General features: G+C 54.7%; 1 protein-coding gene across 3 annotated transcripts in view; it reads right to left on the reverse strand.

Moving 5' to 3' along the window:
- The window catches only part of SMOX (spermine oxidase), a 39,457-nt gene extending 31,292 nt beyond the window's left edge, over positions 1-8,165 (reverse strand). For 2 of the 3 annotated variants that reach the window (XM_021921205.2, XM_021921204.2), the window contains exon 1: positions 7,936-8,165. The gene's annotated coding sequence lies outside the window, so the exon portion shown is untranslated. Of the gene's footprint in view, positions 1-1,021; positions 1,554-7,935 lie in introns of those variants that run through there. The other variant, XM_031656587.1, reaches the window with a different exon arrangement.
- Positions 8,166-9,817: the final 1,652 nt, after the last annotated feature.

Raw genomic sequence — 9,817 nt, forward strand, 5'->3', positions numbered from 1 at the left:
CACCCAAAGGAAGGTGGGGAGGCAGACATGGAGGGCAAAGATTTACAGAGATGAAGAAACTGAGGCCTCAGAGGGGAGCCTGGCATCTCTCTCTCTCTGCAGTGCTCTTTTCTTCTACTGATTGTCCAAATGTGCCCATCCCACCAAGTCCACCTCTACCAGGAAGTCCACCTGTGCTACCACGTTCATGGCCTTCCAGTGAGCAGCATCTTTCCACATCAGCTCCTCCCAGCAGGTGTTTTCCTGGTGGGTGGGACATTATTGGCAGTCGTTTAAAAAAAGATTTCCATGGTCAGATCAGGCTGGGAAACACTCAACAGTTTCTTTTCTACAGGACTTGTCAGGGCCTTTAATTCTCTTAAACGTATGCTGAACCTCCCATAGGGTAGTGGAGTGAATTTGCCAGTTTCTATCCTTATTTGTCCCCTGAACCCTTGAGACTGCCCAGAACAGTCTTTGAGAAATGTTATCCCCTCCCATCCCGCAGGACAGCCTGGCCCAGGGGCAGGGATCAAAGTGGGGTGTGATTGGCTTGGCCTTGCCCTCCTTTGAGGAGGCGTGTGTGGGATACCTGGGGAGCTCAGACTGAGAGCCAGTCAACCCCTACCCTGCCAGCCCCTCATGGCACTGCCCAGGGCAGCTGAACCTTTGCCCTTTGTGTCTGCCCTCTGCACCTTCCTTTAGGTGTGGTGACTGCTACCCCCCTGCTAGCATCTGGGGGGACTCAACCGACTAGTGTCCTCAGATACCCACCGCAGGCCATTTAGAGTCTGAGGTGCAAGGGGCCTTGGGAGAGCCCCAAAGCAACCTGGTTTCTTGCAAGCAAATTGCTAATTCGACCCCATGTAAGTCTTAATGTTAACTTTAATACTTAAGATTAAACTAAAATGTGTTAAGCTGACTCTCTGGGAAGATGCAATGCCCCACCCAACAAACCCTGTGATAACCCCCCAAGGAGGGGCCTGAACCCCTCAGTTTACAGATGAGGAGACTGACACCTCAGGGAGGAGCAGACACTTGCCTGTAGTGGCCCAGCCAGGGCAGAGCAGAGAGAAGCATCCAGGCCCCCGCTACTCCCATGTATACCGCAGAGGTGGCCAGAGTGGGATAAGATCCCCCAACAGCAGCTCACGTAACCATCAGGCAACAAGGACTTGGGTCAGGGTGACGGGCACTGCACATACTGGGGTGATGGCCCGGCAGCTGGGGAGACTACGGTCTTTTATGAGGACACGTCACAACTGGAGCTAGAGGGCTGGATCAGCTGTTTCCCCAATCTCTCCGCCCTGCCCTGGCTGGAGGAAGGCTGCTCACTCCAGATTGGTTGCCCGCAGTGCCAGGCTCAGCTGTGGGGAGAGATAAGGTGCCCTCCATGCTGTCTGCATGTCACCCTGCCCTGGGATACAGTCACTCAAGGTACCCACTCATAGTCTTGGGAGCTCCTTACAGTTAGGGGCCCTGGAAATCAGACCTATGTTCCTGGCCTATGACCCAAGCACCTGGAGGCCCTCACACAGCTCCAGCTCCCAGCAGAGCCCCTGCATCTCACATCTTCTACAGTGCCCTCTGTCCTGCCCCCAGCCCACCTATACCACCCCCACCCCCTACACTGGCAGCTCCCTACACATCCTGAAACACAGGAGCCGCAGGAGCCAAGGTGGTTCCCTTTACCTGTTCCACCCACCTGAACTCCACTCATCCCTCAAGACTCCAGTCTAAATCCTTGCTATACAAAGCGCGCTCCATGGAGCAGCAGCACTGCACTGCCAAGGAGCTTATTAGAAATGCAGTCTCAGGCGGGGCGCAGCGGCTCACGCCTGTAATCCCAGCACTTTGGGAGACTGAGGCAGGCGGATCACTTGAAGCCAGGAGTTCGAGCCCAGCCTGACCAACATGGTGAAACCCTGTCTCTACTAAAGATGGTGGTGGGCACCTGTAATCCCAGCTACTCAGAAGGCTGAGGCAGGAGAATCGTTTGAACCCAGGAGGCGAAGGTTGCAGTGAGCCGAGATCCTGTCATTGCACTCCAGCTTGGACAACAGAGCAAGACACCGTCTCAAAAAAAAAAAAAGAAAGAAAGAAAGAAATGCAGAGTCACAGGCCTCACCCCAGACCTGCTGAGTCAGACAGGACAGACCTGCATTTTAACAAGCTGCCTAGGTGATCTATGTGCATTCGAGTCTGAAAAGCACTTTTATAGACCACTGCTCTAATCAGGTAATTGCCCCCATGCCCTATAACCTTCAAAGGCTCCCCAGGGCCTACTGAATCAAGGCCAGACTCAGCAGCTTGGCAGCCAAGGCCTTTCCCAACCTGGCTTCAAACCACTCCAGGCCTGGCTTCAACCCACTTCTCCTCCACCTTAGGAATGCCATCCCCTCCTCTGTCAGCCAAAGCCGCCCAAGATTTCAGAACCCTCCCAAAGCACCACCTCCTCTGGGAGGAGGACCTCATTGTATCACACCTGGCAGGGCTCACGTTTATTTCCTGGAGAGCAGGAACCATGTCCTGTGTTCCCAAAGGCTCTGAACACCAGGCTGGGGCACAGGAGATGCCAGGTGCTAACCACAGCTAACAAGGCCCAGTGTCTACTTGTCAGGAAGTCCACCTCAGCTCTAGCCTGTCCACCTCAGGCTCAGCCACAGCCTTCACTGCAACTCAGCAGACAAGGACTTGGGCATCATGGACAGGCCTCCTCCATGCTCCCCTGCCAGAGAAGGGAGCCCTTCCTGACAACCATGAAGGCTGGTGAGCTTCCGACAGCAATGTTTTCCCTGTGCCTCAGTTTCCACGAACCCTGCCTCCCTGTCTTCCTAGGAGGCTGGCAGGATCTGTCCAGATAGATGAGCAGATCCCCTCAACTCTGGGGCTCAGAATTCGGAGAAAACAGACCCCATCCCTGTGTGGTCAGCAAACCGTTCCTCAGCCAGCCAGTCAGGTCCTTGGGAGGCCAGGTCACCTGCCCAGAGCCATCCTCATGCCAAACAGGAAAGCCTCCCAGGGCAGAGCTGTCACACCCTCCTCCCCCCTTCCTGGCCCAGTTCCTCAGCCTGGCATCCCAGGGGAAGCCTTTCCTCCTTTCAGAGGAGAAGGCACTCAAGCATGTGACCTCCAGGGAGCAAAGAAAAAAAGTCCCTCTAATCCCATTTTACAGGCAGATGACGAGGGCAATGCTAAACCCAGAAGGGTGACATTCTAATGATGGCATCTCAGGCAGAAAGCAGTAGCTGAACCAGAAGCAGTAGACCTTCCCAGCACCCCAAAATCACAGTGCACGTGATGCCCCACCCATTGGTCTGGGTCCGGAGCCCCTCCTGGAAGAAAAAGCGGGGCATGAAGCAGAAAAATTCGGTTACCCACTCCAAGTGAGGATCCCTTCTACCTTAAAGGGTGTAACTTCTTTCCCACCTCCCCAGCCCCCAAGGCCAGGCACCTCTGGGAGGCAGGAAAAGCCTCTTCTTAGGAAGCCCTTGGCTGACACATAACTGAGAGGCATGAGAGAAGTAGCAGAGTGTACTGATTTTGAACATGGATTCTGGAGTCAAGTTGCTTAGATTCAATCCTCACTTTGTCATTATTTAGTTGTATGACTATGACTCAGTCTTCCCATCTGTAAAATGGGAATAAGACCTACCTTATAGAGCCTTTAAGAGGATTAAAGGAGTTAACATTTGCAAAGTCCTTAGAACAATGCAGGGCATCCAGTGAATATGCCAGGGCCCTGCCCTGCCTCTTGACCTCTGCTTGATTCCTCCCACCCAGGATGCTCTCCTCATCCCCACCTATCCCAGCTCAAGGCCTTTCCTAGGCATGCCAGCCCGATCCCAGATCTGGACCACTGCCCCTAGTTCTAGCACCCACGTCGTGGTGTTACCTTGGTCCACCCCTGTCCCCTGTCCAGGGCCCAGCTCCCCTCCGTCCCAGATCTGAGGTCCCCTAGCTCTCAGCCTTCCATTCTGAGAGTACCAGCCACACAATTTAACACTCAACTGGCTCCTCTGTGCAAACAGGAAAGCTGTGGGTAGAAAGGCAAGAGTCTAGAGAGAGACCACCCAGGGCTAGGCACCCAGCAGTCCCCCAAGAGAGTGGGCTGAAATCAATTCCTGGCTGCCCAGGCTGCCCACATCTTTCGAGCTAGAGAATCTCCCTCCCACCCAACATGCACACATATCCTTCTGCTGACCCAGCCTGGATTTCTACTAAAGAAAGCAAAGGAAATCATTTACCCCAACCACAGTGACACGCACAGACTCACATCCCACCGGCTGCCCTCGACATACAGGCCTGCTCTCAAGCCACCCGTACCTTCTCCACTTCCCTTTTTCACATCCCATTGGCGCCCTTAGATTCTTGCAGCAATCTGCACAATTGCTTTTGTGGAAAAAAAATAAAAATCCTCAGGGTCACTTGAAGTTTAAAGGGGGCTCCTGTGCTCACTGCAATACCCACCTGTCTGCCCAACCCAGCCCCAATCTGCCCACCTGGCTTCAGATTTCCTGGGCATCAGCTATATGCCAGGCACTGTGCTAGATGCTCCAGATACAGCACTGGTCCTTTCAGTCAAGGTTCCGGCCCTTAAGAAGCCAGATAAGTCAAATATACAAACAACTGTAACAAATGGTTGTGAACTGTGATAAATATAATATAGAAAGTAAGTCAGGTGCTATGATGAATTATGGGGGACTTCCCAAGACTGGGAAGGCATTTGAGGAAGGTATAATTAAGTGAAGACCTTAAAAATAAGAAGGAGAAAAGCCAGGCCAGTAAAGGGCACTGGAAAAACACTCGTGGCAGGAAAGATAGCACAAGCAAAGGCCCTGGGGCAGGAGAGAGCTTAGGGTGTCCAAAGGGCAGAAATGATTCAGATGTGTCTGTCAGGGAGAATGCAGAGGAGACAGTGGTCAAGATAAGTCTGGGGAGGTCAGCTGTGGCCAGAATGGGGAGGGTCTGGTAGGCTGAGGGAAAGCTTTGAGATTTTAATCAAGTGTGATAGGGAGCTATCAAGAATTTTAGAGAAATGAGATGGTCCCATCAACAGTTTCTATATCATTCTTGCTGCTCTACTAAAATAGATCAGAAGAGGGCAAGTGCAGACCTGGGGAGAGGGTTAGGTGGCTTAAGCGGCTTGGGGCAGGTGGCCTGGGACTTCGTCCATTTCAAGAAGGCAAACCACAAATCCATTCCGGTTTCCTCCGTGGGGTTAGCCCATTTCCCATCCTTCCCTTCACTTCCCTTCCTTCACTTCTTCCTTCCTTCCTTCCCTCCTCCCTCCCTCCTCCCTCCCCTCCCTCCACAGTTTCCCATCTTCCTTCCTTCCTTCCTTCCTTCCTTCCCTTCCTTCCTTCCCTTCCCTCCCTCCCTCCCTCCCTGGTTTCCCATCTTCCTTCTTTCCTTCTTTCCTTCCTTCCTTCCTCCCTCCCTCCGTCCCTCCCTCCGTCCCTCCCTTCCTTCCTTTCTTTCTTTCTTGACTGAGATGGAGCTTCACTTTTGTTGCCCAGGCTGGAGAGCGATGGCGCGATCTTGGCTCACGGCAACCTCCGCCTCCCGGGTTCAAGCAATTCCCAGCCTCAGCCTCCTGAGTAGCTGGGATTACAGGCATGTGCCACCATGCCCAGCTAATTTTGTATTTTTAGTAGAGACGGGGTTTCTCCACGTTGGTCAGGCTGGTCTTGAACTCCCGACCTCAGGTGATCCACCTGCCTTGGCCTCCCAAAGTGCTGGGATTACAGGCGTGAGCCACCACACCCGGCTAGGTTTCCCATCTTTAAAAGTGAGTAGATGGGCCAGGAGCAATGGCTCATGCCTGTAATCCCAGCACTTTGGGAGGCCAAGACGGGTGGATCACCTGAGGTCAGGAGTTTGAGACCATCCTGGGCAACATGGTGAAACCCCATCTCTACTAAAAATATAAAAATTAGCCGGGCGTGGTGGCGCATGCCTGTAATCCCAGCTACTTGGGAGGCTGAGGCAGGAGAATCACTTGAACCCAGGAGGCGGAGGTTGCAGTGAGCCGAGATCACGTCATCGCACTCCAGCCTGGGCGAAAACAGCAAAACTCTGTCTCAAAAAATAAAAATAAGAATAAAAAAAGTGAGTAGATGATGGGTCATTCACTGAGATGGGAAGGCCTGGGGAGTGCCATCAGGGTTCTATTTTCATCCGTATTAAGTTTTTTGTCACCCAGGACATCAAAAATCATCAGATGGGGGTTAGGTAGAGAGGCTGGGGCTGGAGATAAAATCTGCTATTTAAAACTATCAGAATGATGTACATTTAAGATCTGTATGTTTGCAAATTGATGCTTGATTTTTAAAATCATAAGAAAGAATGAAACGGGGAAGAGTTTGTAAATAGACCAGGGAGAGAAGCGCTATGGACAGAGCCCTGGGGCCCTCCAACATTTGGAGCTGAGTGAAGGAGTTGTCTGAAAAGAAGTCTAAGAAAAACGGCAGCCAAGGAGGGAAGAAAACCAGGAGAAGCCAAGGGAGGATACTGGTTCTTGAAGGAGAGTGTTCAAGGAGACCAGGAGAGGTGGAAGAAGACTTGCTTGTGGGGGCGTGGAGCTCACTGGAGAGCTTGGCTGAGGCTGTTTCAGTGAAGGGGTGGGACTGAAGTCAGGGCAAGCCAGCTAAAGAACGGAAGAGCTGTGCTCCGAAGAAGCGAGTGCAGAAGGCTCTCCAGAGAAGTTTTGCTGTGAAGGGAAAAAGGTCTGAAGCTGGAGGGAATGAGGAAATAAGGCAAAAAGGGGGCTACAAAATTGGAGAGACAGCGTGCCAAAGCATATTTCTCATAAAGCTGTGGACGATCCAGGGGGAAATAAGCCACTTCTAACACCGGAGACAGCGGGGGTAACTGCAGAAAGGGGGACAGGGAGAGGACCTTGGAGCCCAAGCGGAGGCAGGGCCAGCGGCAGGAATTGGGATGCTTTCTCCGCCTAACAAGAGGCAAGGGGGCAGGGGTGGCCGAATGCAGATGTGGGGGCTTCACCGCACACACTTTCGGATGCATGGCACCCCGGCCCGCGCCGCTCCCGGTAACCCCAGGGCACCTACTGCTGGCTCCAATCATGGCCAACTTGCCCCCACAGATTGGTACGTGATATGCCACCAACAGCAATGTTCTGCAAACAACCTGTGGGCACCTCTCACTATACATGCCAGGAACCGCGCGTACCTCATCGGGCCAAGTCCCCTGGCTCAAGCGCCGCGGGCCCCTCGACTGCTCTAAAGGAGCCCTCGTCCCTACCCCAGGGCAGTGGCTTCCCTCAGCCCCTCCCCCAAAGTGAGCCGTCCAACACACCCGAACCCTTTGCGAGCCCGGCTCCCGCCAAGCCCAGGGCATCCCGTAAGCCCCTAGTTGGCCCTTAGGAGAAAGCAGCTCCTCACCCTGCCCGGGGCCCCAAAGGGACCACCCGGACGCCCGGAGCCCAGAGCGGTCAGCACAGCCTCTCCTGGCGTTCGGGCCATCACTCGGGAGCCTTCTGTCCTCTCCCCGGTGCCCACCCTCCCGTCAGCCCGAGTCGTCGAGGGGCGTCCGCGCCCGGCTTTGTCTGCGCCCACGGGGCGCGCCTGCCGGGCACCCGGGACGCTCCCCTCCCGCACGCAGCTCGGGGGTCCGTCCGGCACTCTACCCCCGGCGCCCGGCCCGGGCCGCGCAGCCCTAGCGCCGGGATCACCGCCACCCCGGCCCACACCACTGCTTTCCCCCGCGGGAGCCAGGGGGGCGCGGCGCCCCCCGCTCCCCGCGAGCCTCCCGGAACGCCCCGCACCCCCGCCCGAGCGCCCGAGCGCCGCGCTGGCCGCCCAAGCCCCGCGCCGGCGGAGCCCTCGGGGACCGCTCTGGGCCCCTCACCCTCTCGCTGCGGCCGCAGCCCCTGCCTGCGCCCGAGGGAGGCTGAGAGCCGGGGCCCGGGGCCGGAGAGCGGGCGCACCGTACCTTTCCCTGCTGAGCCGGGGAAGTAAGTCTACGGCGAGCGGCGCACCGGTCTCGGCCTCCTCCTTCTCTCCTCCTCCGCCAGCCGCCTGGCTTCCTCCTCCAGCCGCCGCCGGGACCGTAGGGGCCCGAGCCAGCCGCCGCGGCCTGTGTGGGGCCCCGCTCCGCCTCGCGTCCCCTACCCACCCCGCTCCGGCCCGGCCCTCCGTTCCGCCTCTGGGCGGGGACGCGCCGAGCTCCTCCCCGGGCCCGCCCCGCCGGGAGCCGGGAAGCTGGAAGCCGCTGAAGCCGGAGACTGCTGGATTCCTGCCTCGGAAACCCAGGTCCCGCGCCCAAATCTGGGCCCGCACCTCCTCCCTCCCTATCAGGGGTCCCCCCTCCCGCAGGGGACCCACCGCAGGACAGGCAGCGACGTGTAGCATAGGGCGGCGGCAGAGGTCCAGAAGCCAGGAGGGTAGAGGTGGCCCTGGAGAAATGGGGTTTGATGCTCCCCTCCAAGAGGGAACCGCTTGGGGACAGGCTTCAGGACTGGGGCAAGTGAATTTCAGGTGAGATTTCCTCTCAGCAGAAAAGGCCTTGTTATTGCCCAAGCTGTTCCGTCCCCTGGAAGCCTCTTCTCCCCACCCCACCCCACAAATCCCTATGCCCTCTTGGGGTTAAATGTCAGTCTACATGTCACACCCTCCTCTGTGAATCCTCCTGGGTCACCGAGGAGAGCGGAATATTTGTTAGCTCTCAGAATTGTATCTCCTGGATTTGAATTCTGCCCCTAGGTAGCCTTAGGTAAACTACTTAATCTCTTTGCTTCAGTTTCTTCATTTGTAAAATAGGGTTAATAAATAGTACCTACTTCAAAGAGTTTATTAAATAAGGCCGGGCAGGGTGGCTCATGCCTGTAATCCCGGCATTTTGGGAGGCCGAGGCAGGTGGATATCCTGAGGTCAGGAGTTCAAGACCAGCCGGACCAATATGGTGAAACCCCGTTTCTACTAAAAATACAGAAATTAGCCGGGCGTAGTCGGGGGCTACCCGGGAGGCTGAAATAGGAAAATCACTTGGACCCGGGAGGCGGAGGTTGCAGTGAGCCAAGATCACACCACTACACTCTAGCCTGTGTGACAGAGCAAGACACCATCTCAAAAAATAAAAAATAAAAAATAGTTTGTTAAATAAAAATATTAATATGGACTTGATGGATTACAAATGATGGGAAACTATGCAAATTGGCTTGGTGTAAGCAGACAGGTAATTTATATGCTCGCATAAAAGGTGGTCTGACTGATTCAGGTACCAAGACGCACAAAATACATCAGGATTTGGTCTTCCTTCCCCTGTCTTTCATTTCTGTTCTTTGCAGTAGGAAGTTGGCTTCCAGCTGCTCTAGGCTCCATCCTCTCAGCCCAAGTCCTCATTTATTTCAGCAAAAAGCCAAGGTGACACCTAGTTGCCTTGGACTGGTTCACATATCATTCCAAACTAATCACTGAGGTTCTGATATTCAGATTAGTTGGGTCTGAGTCACACATGCATCCCTAGAGTCAATTCATCCTAATTCATGTGGATGGAGAGTGAGGAAAGGTGATTTCAGGGCCCTGTTTACCTTTAGAAGGTGAACGGACCCAGAGCTGTGTGCCAAGAACACATTAAGTTCCCAAAAAGTATTGGGCATGGTTGAAGACCTTCATTACATTTCAGGGATGCCAGTACCTTTTGAACATCTTTGTATGTTAGGGGACCTTTCCAACCCCTCCCCACATGCCAAAGCCAGAAACACTCTTTCCCAGTCTCCTTTGCAGCTGAAGTGCTGGCAGTACCCAGGCCCTGCCAACAAGATGCACCCCTGAAAATTAGTGTATAGAAGTGAGCAATGCTGGGAACATCAAAT

This window comes from Papio anubis, chromosome 16 (genome assembly GCF_008728515.1).
Source record: "Papio anubis isolate 15944 chromosome 16, Panubis1.0, whole genome shotgun sequence".
Classification (NCBI taxonomy): Eukaryota; Metazoa; Chordata; class Mammalia; order Primates; family Cercopithecidae; genus Papio; species Papio anubis.